Here is a 9743-nt window from a genome sequence, read left to right on the forward strand (position 1 = left end):
GTTCCTACAGATAGATAAACAGATCATACACTGTTTGTTGCATAAACATTTCAGTACCTGTAAAAAGACTAGTGTCCTACAAAGAATAAAGATACTCAAACATAGACTCATATTTTAAAATACATGATTATATTTGATATTAGAAATATGACTGCAAATCTGAATATCCATGGAGCAAAACTTTAGAGACCTGGAAGAAGGGATACTGCTTTTCAAGACCACCTGTAAGTATTTCCAAATCTGTGCATTTGTTCAATCAGCTCAGTCTGCCAGAAATTCCCTTCCTTACCACCCTATTTAAATCCCTTAGGGTCTGTTTCAAATCTTGCTTCTTGAAAGTGTTTGTGTATATGGATTGCAGCTCCCACAGTGATGTACAGAGCAGTGTGTGGAGACTTGCATCATGAACTTTTGCTCCAGAGCTACTGCAGAAATAAACCAGGAAAGCTGAGAGAACCCACAGACCCTCTGAAGGAAGCAGATTGCTCCTGCAGGACCCAGGAGACACCCCAAATATTGTGCTGGTATCCACGACTGAGAGACCTGCAGACGGTTCACATCACAAGACTATGCAGACAACCCCTAGTACCAGCCCAGAGCCTGGTAGACCTGCTGGGTGGCTAGATCCAGAAGACAGATAACAATCACTACAGCTCAGCTCTCAGGAACACATCCATAGGAGAACGGGGAGAGTACTACATCAAGGGAACAACCTGTGGGACAAAATAATCTGAACAGCAGCCTAGAATCCTAGACCTTCCCTCTGACAGAGCCTACCCAAATGAGAAGGAACCAGAAAAACAATTCTGGTAATATGACAAAACAAGGTTCTTTAACACCCCCAAAAGAATCACACCAGCTCACCAACAATGGATCCAAACCAAGATGAAATCCCCAATTTACCTGAAAAAGAATTCAGAATTCAGAAGGTCAGTTATTAAGCTAAGCAAGGGGGCACCTTGCTTGGAGGTACCATGCTTGCAGGTGAAATCCAATTTAAGGAAATCAAAAAAAAAGGATACAAGAAATGACAGGAGAAATCTTCAGTGAAATAGATAACATAAATAAAAAACAATCAAAACTTCAGAAAATAATGGATGCACTTAGAGAAACGCAAAATGCTCTGGAAAGTCCCAGCAATAAAATTCAACAAGTAGAAGAAAGAAGTTCAGAGCTTGAAGACAAGGTTTTTGAATTAGCCTAATCCAACAAAGACAAAGAAAAAAGAATAAGAGAAAATGAACAAAGCCTCCAAGAAGTCTGGGATTATGTTAAACAACTAAATCTTAGAATAATTGGAAAACATATTTTGGGGAATAATTGAGGAAAACTTCCCTGACCTTGCTAGAGACCTAGGCATCCAAATACAAGAAGCTCAAAGAACACCTGGGAAATTCTTTGCAAAAGATCATCACCTAGGCACATTTTCATCAGGTTATCTAAAGTTAAGACGAAGGAAAGAATCTTAAGAGCTGTGAGTCAAAAGTACAAGAAAACCTATCCGATTAACAGTGGATTTCTCAGCAGAAACCCCACAAGCTAGGAGGGATTAGGGTCCTATCTTCAGCCTCCTCAAACAAAACAATTATCCGCCAAGAATTTTGTATCCAGCGAAACTAAGCTTCATAAGTGAAGGAAAGATACAGTCTTCTTCAGATAAACAAATGCTGGGAGAACTCACCACTACCAAGCCAGCACTACAAGAACTGCTAAAAGGAGCTCTAAATCTTAAAACAAATCCTGAAAACAGAACCTTTTTAAAGCATAAATCTCACAGGACCTATGAAACAAAAATACAATTAAAAAAAAAAAACCCACAAGGTAACAAATAGCACAATTGATGGAATAGTACCTCACATCTCAATACTAACGTTGAATGTAAATGGCTTAAACGGTCCACTTAAAAGATACAAAATTGCAGAATGGAAAAGAATTCACCAACCAAGTATCTGCTGCCTTCAGGAGACTCATCTAACACATAAGGACTCACATAAACTTAAGGTAAAGGGGTAGAAAAAGGCATTCTATACAAATGGACACCAAAAGTGAGCAGGAGTAGCTATTCTTATATCAGATAAAAGAAACTTTAAAGCAACAACAGTTTAAAAAGACAAAGAGGGACACAATGATAAGCCTTGTCCAATGGGAAAATATCATAATACTAAATATATATGCACCTAATACTGGAGCTCCCAAATTTATAAAACAATTACTACTAGACCTAAGAAATGAGATAGCAACACAATAATAGTGGGGGACTTCAGTACTCCACTGACAGCATTAGACAGGTCAAGACAGAAAGTTAACAAAGAAACAATGAATTTAAACTACACCTTGGAACAAATGGACTTAACAGATGTTTACAGAACATTCTACCCAACAACCACAGAATATACATTCTGTTCATCGGTGCATGGAACTTTCTCAAAGATAGACCATATGATAGGCCATAAAATAAGTCTCAGTAAATTTAAGAAAATTGAAATTGTATCTAGTACTCTTTCAGATCACAATGCAGTAAAACTAGAAATCAACTCCAAAAGGAACCTTCAAAAGCATGCAAATACATGGAAATTAAATAACCTGCTCCTGGCTGGGTATGGTGGTTCATGCCTGTCATCCCAGCACTTTGGGAGGCCAAGGTGGTTGGATCACCTGAGGTCAGGGGTTTGAGACCAGCCTGGCCAACATGGTGAAGCCCCATCTCTACTAAAAATACAAAAATTAGCCAGGTGTGGTGGCCCATGCTTGTAAATCCAGCTACTTGGGAGGCTGAGACAGGAGAATTGCTTGAACCTGGGAGGCAGGGGTTGCAGTGAGCTGAGATCACACCACTGCACTCCAGCCTGGGTGACAGAGTGAGACTCCATCTAAAAAAATAAAAAATAAATAAATAACCTGCTCCTGAGTGATCATTGGGTCTACAGTGAAATCAAGATGGAAATTAAAAAATTCTTTGAACTGAATGACGATACTGACACAACCTATCAAAACCTATGGGATATGGCAAAGGCAGTGCTAAGGTGAAAGTTCATAGCCCTAAGTGCCTACATAAAAAGTCTGAAAGAGGACAGGTAGACAATCAAAGGTCACACCTCAAGAAAAAAAGAGAAACAAGAACAAACAAAGCTCAAACCCAGTAGAAGAAAGGAAATAGCCATGATCAGAGCTGAACTAAATGAAATTGGAACAAGAAAAATACACAAGTTAAGTGAAACAAAAAACTGGTTATTTGAAAAGATAAATAAAATTGATACACCATTAGCAAGATTGACCAACAAAAGAAGAGAGAAAATCCAAATAAGCTCCATTAGAAATGAAATGGGAAATATTACAACTGACGCTACAGAAATACAAAAGATTATTCAAGGCTACTATGAGCACCTTTATGCACATAAACTAGAAAATCTAGAGGAGATGGATAAATTCCTGGAAAGATACAAACCTCCTATATTAAATCAGGAAGAATTAGGTACCCTGAACAGACCAATAACAAGCAGCAAGATTGAAATGGTAATAAAAAAAAATACCAAGAAAAAAAAAAATCCAGGACCAGATGGATTCACAGCTAAATTCTACCAGACATTCAAAGAAGAATTGGTTCCAATCCTACTGACACTATTCCGCAAGATAGAGAAAGCAGGAATCCTTTCTAAATCATTCTATGAATCCCAGTATCACCCTAATACCAAAACCAGGAAAGGACATAACCAAAAAAGAAAACTATAGGCCAATATCCCTGATAAATATAGATGCAAAAACCCTTAACAAAATACTAGCTAACCAAATCTGACAACATATAAAAAGATAATCCACCATGATCAAGTGGGTTTCATACCAGAAATGCAGGGATAGTTAACATATGTAAGTCAACAAATGTGATACACCACATAAACAATTGAAAATGAAAATCACATGATTGTGTCAATAGATGCAGAAAAAGCATTTGACAAAATCCAGCATCTCTTTATGATTAAAATTCTCAGCAAAATTGGCATACAAGGGACATACCTCAATGTAATTAAAGCCATTTATGATAAACCACAGCCAACATAATACTGAATGGGAAAAGTTGAAAGCATTCCCTCTGAGAACTGGAACAAGAAAAGAATGCCCACTCTCACCACTTATATTCAACATAGTACTGGAAGTACTAGCCAGAGTAATCAGACAAGAGAAAGAAATAAAGGACATCCAAACTGGTAAAGAGGAAGTTAAACTGTTTCTGTTTGCTGATAATATGATTGTATACCTAGAAAACCCTAAAGACTCCCCCAAAAAGCTCCCATGTCTGATAAAAGAATGTTGCAAAGTTTCAGGATACAAAATTAACATACACACACACACACAAAACAAACAAAATTAATGTCCACAAATCAGTAGCTCTCCTATACACCAACAGTGACCACGCTGAGAATCAAATCAAGAACTCAACTCCTTTTACAATAGCAGCAAAAAAATTAAAATACTTAGAAATATACCTGACCAAGGAGGTGAAAGACCTCCACAAGGAAAACTACAAAACACTGCTGAAAGAAATCACAGATGACAGGCCGGGCGCGGTGGCTCAAGCCTGTAATCCCAGCACTTTGGGAGGCCGAGACGGCTGGATCACGAGGTCAGGAGATCGAGACCATCCTGGTCTACACGGTGAAACCCCGTCTCTACTAAAAAATACAAAAAACTAGCCGGGCAACGAGGCGGGCACCTGTAGTCCCAGCTACTCGGGAGGCTGAGGCAGGAGAATGGCATAAACCCGGGAGGCGGAGCTTGCAGTGAGCCGAGATCGCGCCACTGCACTCCAGCCTGGGCGACAAAGCTAGACTCCGTCTCAAAAAAAAAAAAAAAAAAAAAAGAAATCACAGATGACACAAATGGAAACACATCCCATGCTCATGGATGGGTAGAATCAATATTATGAAAATGACCATACTGCCAAAAGCAATCTACAAATTCAATGCAATTCCCATCAAAATTCCACCCTCATTCTTCACAGAGCTGGAAAAACAATCCTAAAATTGATATGGAACCAAAATAGAGCCCACATAGCCAGACCAAAACTAACCAAAAGGAAAAAAATCTGGAGGCATCACATTACCTGATTTCAAACTATACTATAAGGCCATAGTCACCAAAACAGCATGGTACTGGCATAAAAATAGGCATATAGACCAATGGAACAGAATAGAGAACCCAGAAATAAACCCAAATACTTACAGCCAGCTGATCTTCAACAAAGCAAGCAAAAACATAACGTGGGGAAAGGACACCCTATTCAGCAAATGGTGCTGAGATAATTGGCAAACCACATATAGAAGAATGAAACTGGATCCTCATCTCTCACCTTATACGAAAATCAACTCAAGATGGATTAAGGACTTAAATGTGAACACATTTACACTGCTGGTGGGAATATGAACTAGTACAACCACTCTGGAAAACAGTGTGGAGATTCCTTAAGAACTAAAAGTAGAACTACCATTGGTTCCAGCAATCCCACTACTGGTTGTCTATCCAGAGGAAAAGAAGTCATTATACGAAAAAGATACTTGCTCACTCATGTGTACAGCAGCACAATTTACAATTGTAAAAATCTGGAACCTACCCAAATGCCATCAGTCTACAAGAGGATAAAGAAACTGTGGTATATACATATGATGGAATACTACTCAGCCATAAAAAGGTATGAATTATGTCATTCACAGCAATCTGGATGAGATTGGAGACTGTTATTCTAAGTGAAATAATTCAGGAATGGAAAACCAAACATCATATGTTCTCACTCATAAGTGAGAGCTAAGTTATGAGGATGCAGACATAAGAATGACACAATGGACTCTAGGGAGAAAAGACTACAAATTGGGTTCAGTGTATACTGCTCAGGAGAAGGGTGGGCCAAAATCTCACAAATCACCAATAAAGAACTTACTGATGTAACAAAATGCCACCTGTTCCCCAAAACCCCATGAAAATTTAAAAAAAAATTTTTTTAATCTTGCTTCTTCCCTTCCCCTAATTCTCAGAGGAGGTGTCCCTTCTTCTCCTTGGACTGACCTCTTTTCTTCGAATTTCCCTAATACACTTACTGGGCTCTGGCTTCCTCCAGTCTTCCAGACCTCAAGTACCTCTCTCACAGAGTTGCTGTCCTGCAGGGCATGAAGTTTTCACAGGCAGAAACAATCTCCTTCGTTATCCATGACAATGAGCTATAATATTTTTCATTTTTGTGTGTGACACATGTATTTATTTTCATTTTTACCTGATGTTAGTGACTAATTCATAGTTCTTTTTTTATAACTTAATTGAGGTATAATTGACATAAACTTATATGCAATACACCTGTGAAACCCTCACCACAATTATGATAATGAATATGTCCACCATGCCCCCAAATTTCCTCATACCCCTTTGTAGTTCCCTCCATCCAGCCCTGGTCCCAGGCAATCACTGAGCTGCTTTCTCTCACTGTGGATTAGTTTGCCTTTTCTAGAATTTTGTATAAATGAAATTATGTGGTACATACTCATTTTTGGTGGTGGCAGGGAGGGTATCTGGTTGCTTTAGCTTTGATAATTATTTCAGAATTAATCTGTATACTTTTGTATCAATAGTTTATTGTTTTTATTACTGAGTAGTATTACTTGGCATGGATTAACCACATTTGGTTTATCCATTTAATAGTTAATGGGCACTTGGGTTGTTCTCAGCTTGGGGTTATTATCAATAAAGCTACTAAGAACATTTGTGTACAAGTTTTTGTGTAGACATGAGCTTTCATTACTCCTAATTCAATAAGTACCTACAAGTGAAATAGCTGGGTCATATGGCAAATGTATGTTTAACTTTTTAAGAAATTGTCAAACTGTTTTCCAAAGTAGTTGTGACATTTTACATTCCTAACAGCAGTGTGTGAGAGTTGCCCTAGATCCTTGTCAACACTTGATGTAGTCAATCTTTTCACTTTTAGCCATTCTAGTGAGTGTGTAGGGGTATCTTATTGTTTTCATTAGTAATTCCCTAATAACTAACGATGTTGAACATCCTTTCATGTACTTATTTACCATCTGTATACCTTATTTGGCTAAGTATCTGTTTAAATCTTTTGGCCATTAAAAAATGATTTGTCTTCTTATTTCTGAGTCATAAGTTTTTTATGTATTTCATATAGAAGTTCTTTGTAAGACTTTTTTTTCAAATAATTTCTTCTAGTATGTGGCTTTCCTTTTAATTTTCTTAACATTGTCTTTTGCAGGGGAAAGTTTTAAATTTTGATGAAATCCACTTGTTCTCATTTTTCTTTTTATAGTTTATAAATTCTGTGTCATATTTACAAATTCTAGCTGGGTCTGGTGACATGTGCCTGTAGTCTGCAGCTACCTGGGAGGCAGAGTGGGGAGGATCACTTGAGCCCAGGAGTTCAAGTCCAGCCTAGGCAACACAGCAAGACCCCATATCTAAAAAAGAGAGAGAAAGGAAATGCAACAACAAAAAGAACTCTTTGCTGAATCCAAGGTTACTATTTTTGTTTTGTGTTCTATTTTGGATGTTTTTAAGTTTTTGCTCTTATATTTACATATATGATCCATTTCAAGTTAATTTGTTTCCTCCCTTGACTGCTCAGCAGAATCCAGCTAATTTATTATATGATGGGAATGTGACGAAAAGGTTATTTTTTGTGTATGGCTATCCAATTGCTCTAACAACTATTTGGCGAATAGATTGTCCTTTTCCTACTGAATTAACTTAGCACTATTGTTGAAAATTAATTTATAATACATATGTTAGTCTATGTTCTAGAATCTATCCCATTGATCAGTTTGTCCAGTTTTACACCAATACCACACCGTCTTGATTACTGTAGCTTTATTGTAAAGCTTACACACAGATATTTGAGTTAGTCATCTTTGTTATTCTTTTTCAGCATCATTTTGATTCTTCTAGGTCCCATGCACCTCCATATAAAGTTTAAAATGAGCTTTTTCAATTTCTATAAAAAAAAAGGCAGTTGAATTTTGTCTGGAATTTCACTGATTTTGTATACTAGTTAGAAGACTCTATATTTTAACAATATTAACTCTTATCTATGAGCAAGATATATTTTTTCATTTATTTTGTATTCTTTCATTTTTATCAGCAATGCTTTGTAGTATTAAGTATACTGGCCTTGGAAATATTTTGTCAAATTATTCCCAAGTATTTTGTATATATATTTGTTGTTGTTGTTGTTGTTGTTTGTGAGATGAGTCTTGCTCTGTCGCCCAGGCTGGAGTGCAGTGGCGCAATCTCAGCTCACTGCAAGCTCTGCCTCCCACCATTCTCCTGCCTCAGCCTCCCGAGTAGCTGAAACTACAGGCACTCACCACCACACCCAGCTAATTTTTTGTATTTTTAGTAGAGACGGGGTTTCATGTTTCACTGTGTTAGCCAGGATGGTCTCGGTCTCCTGACCTCGTGATCCACCCACCTTGGCCTCCCGTATTTTATATTTTTTATGCTATTATAAATGGTATTTCTTTTTTAAATTTCAATTTATGATTGTTCATTGCTATTATGTAGAAATACAACTGATTTTTGTTTATTGATCTTGTATGGTGCAATCTTGCTAAACTTACATATTAATTCTAGAAGGTATTTTGTAGATTCCACATGCTTAGCTATATGTCTAATCATGCCATCTGACAATAAAAACAGTTTTAATTCTTCCTTTGAAATACAGATGTCTTTTTTTTCTTTACTTATTACATCAGTTAGAACCTCCACTATGTTGTTAAATAGAAGATAGTGAGCAGTCTTGCCTTGCTTACGATATTATAGTGAAAGCATTCAATCTTTCATAATGTTAGCTGGAGACTTTTCAAAGACTTATTGTATCAGTCTGAGAATATTTCCTTCTATTTTTAGTTTGTAATTTATCTGAAATAGATGTTGGATTCTTTCATTGCTTTTCCTGAATCTGTGGAGATGTTAATATAGTTTTCCTTTCTAGATGGATAATTTGGTGAATTATTGGTTGATTTTAATGTTCAACCAACTTTGCTTTCTTGGAATGAGCTCTAGTTGAGAGAGAGAGAGAAAGAGAGAGAGAGGGAAAGAGAGAGAGTTGGATTTGATTTTCTAAAAATTTATAAAGAATTTTATAATTCTTTGGATATATTATTTATAATGATCATAATGGATATATTGTTCTTTAGGGTTTTTTTTTTTCAATGTCTTTGTTTGGTTTTGGTATTTGGGTGATTCTGGCTTCATAGAATGATTTAAGAAGTATTCTTTTCTCTTCAAGTTTTTGGAAGAATTTGTTTAGAGTTGGTGAATTTTGTCCTTAAATGTTTGGGATATTACCATTGAAGCCCTGTGGGTCTGGAATTTTAACTACAAATGTAATTTATTTAATAGATAAAGAGATATTCAGGTTATCTCTTTTTCTTTTTTTTTTGTTTTTTGCAGGGATGTCCAAGGGACAGAATATAGTCATGGGTTCTTAGTTTCTGTTTCTAGTTCAGCCAGTGAAGCCCCTTCCTCATCCCTGTTTTCCACTTATCACTAGAGACAGAAACTAAAAACCATGGCTTCAGGCTGCTAAAAGCCTAAAACAAAACAAAACAGAAAGACAACAACTACAAAAATAAGGTGGGTTGGACAAGCTTGTAAATCTAGAGTGAGTTTTTGTAGTTTATGTCTTTCAAAAATCAGTCTGTTTTCTAGAAGTTAGTGAATTTATTGGCTCAAAGTTTAAATTGAAG

Source organism: Trachypithecus francoisi, unplaced genomic scaffold, assembly GCF_009764315.1.
Source record: "Trachypithecus francoisi isolate TF-2019V2 unplaced genomic scaffold, Tfra_2.0 Lachesis_group17, whole genome shotgun sequence".
NCBI classification, from domain to species: domain Eukaryota; kingdom Metazoa; phylum Chordata; class Mammalia; order Primates; family Cercopithecidae; genus Trachypithecus; species Trachypithecus francoisi.